Below are 7,514 nucleotides of genomic sequence, written 5' to 3' on the forward strand. Positions count from 1 at the left end.
CGAGAGTACGATCGGAGATGTAGTAATTAAACCAGTTGAGAAGATTGCCATGTATACCACAATTGTTGAGTTTATGCAATAGGAGCTCGTGATTAACACTGTCGAAGGCTTTTTTGAAGTCAATATAAATGCTGTCAACCTGATATTTTTGGGCAAAAGACTTCGTGATAAAGTTTTCGTATAACACAAGATTGGTGACCGTGGATTTTCCGGCGAGAAAGCCATGCTGTTCCTTTGTGAATACATTTTTGAAGGGAAATGCGAGCTGATCAAGAACAAGACTCTCAAACACTTTACTCAAGGTTGGTTGAATCACAATTGGCCTGTAGTTCTGAACATTGGACTTGCTGTCAGATTTTAGGTATGACATAGCTAGTCTTAAGAACGTCAGGGAAAATTCCCTTTTCTAAAAGTTTGTTAAAGAGAACCGTGAACTGAGGAGCGAGAATAGAGTGACAATATTTTAGTACATTTGGAGGGATTCCGTCGGGTCCTGCTCCCTTATAAGGATCCAAGGTGGCCATCTTGCGCTCCACATCTTCACACCTCAACTTACAGGCTGATATGCCATGACTTCCATTGCTATTATAGGTGACTAGCTGTTCCAAGTCGATGCTTTGATCCGTAAAAACCGAGGCAAAGAAGTCAGCAAAAAGGTTGCACACGTCTACAGGCAGGGATTTCTTCTGGTCACCAAGTTGAAAAGTTTCGTTAGTATGCAAGGCTTGTTTACGCTCATTGACAAAGCTCCAAAAGGATTTCAAGTTGTTAGGAATAGTAGCATTCACACGGTTGAGGTATGTCTGATAGCATTGTGAAGCCGTGGTACTGCACAAGGTGCGAGCTCGGCGGAATTCATCATAACTCTCCGATCGTAAAGTTGATTTATAAACTTTATGGAGCCGCTTTTTCTCAATGACTAACCTTTTAAGCCTAGGTGAGAACCAGATGGGAAATTTGGAAGCCTTTACTTTCTTGATCGGAGTGTTGGAAAGAACCACACCTTGAATTTTTTCAATAATGTCATTGAAAAACAACAACGTATCAGGCACATCAAAATAGACTGTATCCAAAGTATGGCGAAGATTTTCATAAATGTTGTCTAAGTTACATCTTCTAAAGTCTGGTATTGTAGTGAAGGTTCTTTCCGTGGGTGCAGCGGTGAGCGAAACATCGATAGATATTGCAGGATGGGCATCCTCCAAGGGAAGGAGCTGATCAACGGCTTGAAGTACGGTGTGGGTTTTATTGCTGAAAACGAGGTCAAGGAGGACTCCTCGAGCATTAAATACTGAGTTTATTTGTTTTAGTTGGTGAGTCGCCGCCATATCACATATATGTTGAGCGGCTCTAGGACGAGCAATTTGTGCGCAATCCTTCCAATCTGTACCAGGCAAGTTGAAGTCACCTAGTATAAGAATATCACTGAATCCTGAGCCCGAAGACAAGACCTCATCCACCACATCTGTAAACTTAGAGAATAGATCAGCAGACGATTGAGGAGGGATATATGTGCCACCAATAAACAGTTGTGTATCACGTGAGATCTTTAGTGAAACAAAAAGACTTTCGGTTTCTTGGTTCGATGGGATGATCTCAGCTGGGCACAGTTCAGAAGCGGTTGCAATCAGCACACCCCCTCCGCTGGTTTTACTACTTGTTTTTGTCGATCTATCCTTACGGAATACATTGAAATTAGTAAATCCCAGTTCAGCATTTGTTATTTCAGGTACAAGATTAGTTTCTGTAATTACTATAACGTCATAAACGCATGCTGCAATGGCCTTTCTGAGTGATTGAATTTTTGTACGTAATCCATTTGCGTTCTGGTAGTATATATGAAGGCCATTACGTAGCTTGATTAGTTTTTTGGTTTGGAATTATTAACGATCTTGGGTACGCCATTGCGATATTTAATAGTTAAGTCAGACTCCCCAGCGTTCTTCCTACGTTCCAGTTCACTTATGAGGTACTTCAGATGTTCTATTTCCTTTGGAGTTCTGTCACGGGAAATGTCGATTTCGGAGAAAGACTCGTCCAGTTTGCTTTTGTCAAATCTGGAACTAAATTCACGAGCGTCTTCGATAACTTTAAATATGATTTTAAGGGGACGAAACTTGCCGCTTGCGTGTTTACCAATGCGGAACGTTTTAAATGAGTAAGAATCCTTTGAGAGATCCAGAGCGTTGATAATATCTTTGATAAGTTGTCCATCATGTTGGATCCTCTCTAACGTGTTCTTGCTAGAGGATTCACGAAGTCCGTGAATTATTACATTGCCAGCACGAGCATTTCTGTCACCGATTTCCTCGACGATCGCCTCGATGGAAGTAGAAGAAGGATCAGCGGATGAGAGAGTACTAAAGTTGTTCTCTAGGGTTTCTATTCGTTTCTCAACTTCGGATAGTCGGGGCTCGAGATTCGTTAGCTTTTCATTGATGACAATCAAATCAGCCTTTATATCACCTATATCGACAGGAACCCTGGATAGATCATTCAACTTACTCAGAACCTCAGACATTTGTGAGATTAAGATCTGGCCTGGATTCTGTTTGGTGGACACGCAATCAACCCTTTCACAGACCCATTTGCAATTTTTATCCTTAGAAAGTTTTTGATATTCGGGGCCGGATACCCCAACACAGTGAGCGTGAAACCACCGCTCACAGAGATGCTCACATTGGAGTCCCTTCTCCGAGTCCAATACTTTCTTGAAGCAAATTGAGCAGGCTGATCCGCTGAGAAATCCATTTTTGGCTTCAAAAGTGGGAAATTATAAAGAGGTTTAAATATACTATTCAAATCCTTCACCCTGGTGAGAGAGGTAGAAAATCAAACAATATTAACAATGTACTAGAGGTTTCTTGTATAACAGATTAGAAAACAGTGCCATTTTAAAGCTGCATGCATAAAAATCTAATAGCCTTTACATGCAGTTGAGTAGTGCTACAGGTTGCATGGCATGGAAATTGACCTAGCAATGATGATGATCATTGAGCAGAAAAAGGGCGTAAAGCAGAAGACAGACGCCGGTTCATTCATGCAAGTAGTTGGTCGTCTGTAGAGCAGGTATAATAAGTAAATTAAATAATATTTTCCAAAAATGTTCAAATAGATAATTATAAAAAAACGAAGCTGGACTAATATTGAAGCAAAAAAAGTTCAACTCACATATATAACGTAATAGTTCAGGTAAAATTATACTAAAAACCCAGTAGAAAACATAAAAATTAGCCCATTCATGAAACTTCCAGGAAACGTAGTAATTACCATTAGGTATTGAAATCTGAAGAGTCCCTAGTGATTGTGGGGGTGGAAGTACCATTTTATGGGGTTTTAAGTTTATGGGGGTAGTGATTTTGAGAAAATTTTTATTTATGGGATCCTAGCAAGTGGGGTGTCGTTTTCTGTGTTTCTTAGGATGCAGAATCGAAAAAGAACATAATAAAAGCAATAAAACCGACAGTTTATCAGAAAAAGACTAATTTATTGATGAAAAACTAAATATGACAAATTAAGGTAAAATAATCCAGTTAATTAATATCAATCACATATTACAAAATTGATCATGAGTCTGTGTCACATGTTAAAGTTGTGAGGAAAATTAATCAAGAAACTGGTAGTTACGAATCTTTAACCACCACGTGTCATATCAGCTACTGATGCGTCATCACCTTCCATGGAATCGTCAGGGTCTCTAACTCGTTCTTCTCCATCATCGTTTAGACTTATCACTGACAGCTTAGTAGTGGGATTGGGTAGCAGAAACATATTTTAGTTCTGGCAATGATCCTGCAACTTAGGGTGAAGATAATATATAAGACCAAGTATGTAAAACCGCCCAGAACCGAATTTTTAAGGACCTTGGTCGCCCGTAATGACATCATCAATATGGCGCTCGTAAGAGGATGCTGGGTCGCTATGAATTGCTTATTATACCAAAATGCCTGAACCAATTTTAATGAAATTTGGCATACAAGTGCTTGAATACTATATCTAATCCCAGTTTGTCAATGGTCGAGTTTGGTTAGGTCATTTCAAAATGGCGGCCGTTAATAATTAAAATAATTAAAATTTTTTTAATGTTTTGTTTTTTCAACTCTCTCCAGAAATCTGCAGCGATCTTTCATTTTCCTTGCAATCACAGGTTGTGATGCCATCTCTGCATTTCATGGAATAGGCAAAATACCCCCACCGCAGCTAACCTGCAGATTAAGTGAGTTTTCATTTGCCTGATATGATTTTGAAATAAATCCATTTCAATAACATTAAGTTTAGTGTTAAATAGGTTTGCTGCTACGGGGAGGGTAATAAAGTATGTTTTTATTAAAACATGAATAGGTTAAATAAATTCGCCAAGTTTTATCAAAATATAACCATAAACTAGCAAAATAACTAATCAGGGTATTCAAAATAGTCTAGAGAGAAATTAGAAAATTTTACGTTTAGAGGGGCAAACATGAGAAAACCCTATTATTACCCCATTAATCCCCCAGAACACCCCGTTCTCATGGTCCGATCATGCTGGTTCGCGAACTCGTTCAAGTAAACGTAAATTTACATGTTTTTTACCAAATTTCGTCAACATTGGGTAATTTTTGCTTGAGTTATTACTTGAGTTGTGCTAACGTTCTTTAAAAAGTATCGACACGTCTAGAGTCATTAACGCTGTTAAAGTTTGTTGTTATATCATATAGAAAAGTACAACAAATCTTTGGATTAATTCTAACGAGTTCGCAATCCATGGGACCATGGGAACGGGGTTTTTGGGGGGATTTATGGGGTCAAAATTGGGTTTTGTCATTTTGTCAGACCATTGACAAACTGGGATTAGATATAGTATTCAAGCACTTGTATGCCAATTTTCATTAAAATCGGTTCAGGCATTTTGGTATAGTAACCAATTCATAGCGACCCAGCATCCTCTTACGAGCGCCATATTGATGACGTCATTACGGGCGACCAAGGTCCTTAAAAATTCAGGTCTGGGCGGTTTTACATACTTGGTCTTATATGTTATCTTCACCCTAAGATGCAGGATCATCGCCAGAACTGACATATGTTTCTGCTACCCATCCCCACTACTAAGCTGTCAGTGTTAAGTCTAAACGATGATGGAGAAGAACGAGTTAGAGACCATGACGATTCCATGGAAGGTGATGATGCATCAGTAGCTGATGAACAATATGACACGTGGTGGTTAAAGAGTCGTAACTACCAGTTTCTTGGTTAATTTTCCTCACAACTTTAAAATGTGACACAGACTCATGATCAATTTTGTAATAGGTGTTTGGTATTAATGGATTATTTTACCTTAATTAATTTGTCATTTGTCATATTTAGTTTTACATTAATAAATTAGTCTTTTTCTGATAAACGGTCGGTTTTATTGCTTTTATTATGTTCTTTTTCGATTCTGCATCCTAAGAAACATAGAAAACGACACCCCACTCGCTTGGATCCCATAAATAAAAATTTTCTCAAAATCACTACCCCCATAAACTTAAAACCCCATAAAATTGTACTTCCACCCCCACAATCACTAGGGACTCTTCAGATTCCAATACCTAATGGTAATTACTACGTTTCCTGAAAGTTTCATGAATGGGCTAATTTTTATATTTTCTTAAGTGAGTTTTACCTGTACTATAAGTGAAGCTCAGGTAAAACTAAATAGCAAATGCACAGATGTAAAACATGCAGATCAGAGATTCATCCACAGAGCAAAAAAAAAATCTTTGTTATCAATGTACTACCTATATAGTTTCCATAGCAACTGAACTAAATTACAGTTTTTCATGTTTTATTTTCCTGTTTGTGTACACAATAAAATCATGAGAAATGTATTTGAATTTTCACAAAACAGGCTTCATCTAAATGTACCAACGTGAAATTTGAGAGGGAAAACAACAGTGGCAACTCGTGTTATCTACAGCACCAAAGAGTGTGGACATTAATTAAAATTGTTGATGGAAAGTAGTTAAATAATATAATTAGAGGTCGGTAGCGTGTCACCGGTATTGTAAAAGTTCGCGCTTGTTCGTCCCTCCTCCATTTTTCCAGTAGCAATTATTTCAAAGTTGTTTGTTTATTTTTTAAAACATATCTTGAAAATCAAACCAGTAATGTTTCCCGTATAAGTAGTTAGTTGTAAATAGCGTTTCTAGGTTCTTAATTTATCTCTGAATGTCTGTTTTTCTATTATTTTAATTAATTTGTAAGAAGACTCGTGTGCGAATTGCGCTTTTTCATAAGAGCTTAACACTTGTTTCCAATACAAAATGGAACTAATGAAATACTCTTTTACGTTCTAAATGCTATGTAAATAATAGTACGAAGGTGGATAGTATAAATAATTTACAATTAGTTTAAAATTTAAGTTTTAGATTGTAGTTCTGTATCAAAAAGAGTGATTTACCTATCTCAATCAGTGAAATTAGCCTGGGCTATTTAAATTAGTTGTCATTATCTTGTTTGTCTCTTGTTTGTTGTTTGTCTCTCATTGTCATGGGAGACCTCAATATTAATTTAGCTTGTGATACAGTTCCGGCGCAAAAACTCATTACCTACCTACATGGCATCCTTTGACTTGCAAAATATTATAACGTCATATACTAGAGAAGCACATGGATCTCGCAGTCTTATTGATCATGTGTTTACTGATAATAAGAGTGTTGATAGCTCAGTTATCATATCAGGACTCTCTGACCACAGTGCCCAAACTGCAACTTTTCATTTTAATAACACCATTCAAACCCCAAAAGCCCTATATAAATATGAGAGACTTTTTTCAAACTCAAATATAGAATCGTTCTCGTATAGTATAGAATCGTTCTCGTATTTCTCCTATCTAAGGAAACCTGGGATGAAATATATAATGCAGCAGATTTGCAAACAAAGTTTGGAGATTTTTTATCAAAAATTACCCACTTGTTCAAAAACTCTTTCCCAATAAAAAAAAAGAAAATAAATAAGAATAAACCTCGAAAAAAAATCCATTCAAATGAAATAACAAAAGTCAAGGAACAGCTACTAGTTTTATACAACATGACAAAACATCTTGAATCCTCCCATTACTTGAGTCAAAATTACAGAAAAATGAAAACCCAGTATAGACGATTAATAAGAGAGAAAAAGTCTGAGGCAACACTTCAAAGAATAGAGAAGTCCGATAACAAAGCTAAAGCAATATGGGATATAATAAACCAGAGTAGACAGTCCTCTAATATGAAACCCTCCGAAATAATTCTTGAGAATGAAGACCATGAGCCGATCAGTGACCCCAAAGAAGTGTCCAACAAGCTAAATACATACTTTGCAGATATAGGAAAAAATTTTAACCTTCCCCCCAATAACTCTCCAAATTCACAGATGATTAACCCCAGCTCCATGTTTCTATATCCAACAACTGAGGAGGAGATCTTAGATACGATCAAAAGCTTAAAAAACTAGAAATCGGCTGGTGTTGATGAGATATCACCCTTTTTATTAAAAAGGTTGCAGCTTGCATAGCA

The sequence above is a fragment of the Macrosteles quadrilineatus genome, unplaced genomic scaffold (genome assembly GCF_028750875.1).
Source record: "Macrosteles quadrilineatus isolate MER2022 unplaced genomic scaffold, UCM_ALF_1.0 Scaffold_6__1_contigs__length_79288215, whole genome shotgun sequence".
Classification (NCBI taxonomy): Eukaryota; Metazoa; Arthropoda; class Insecta; order Hemiptera; family Cicadellidae; genus Macrosteles; species Macrosteles quadrilineatus.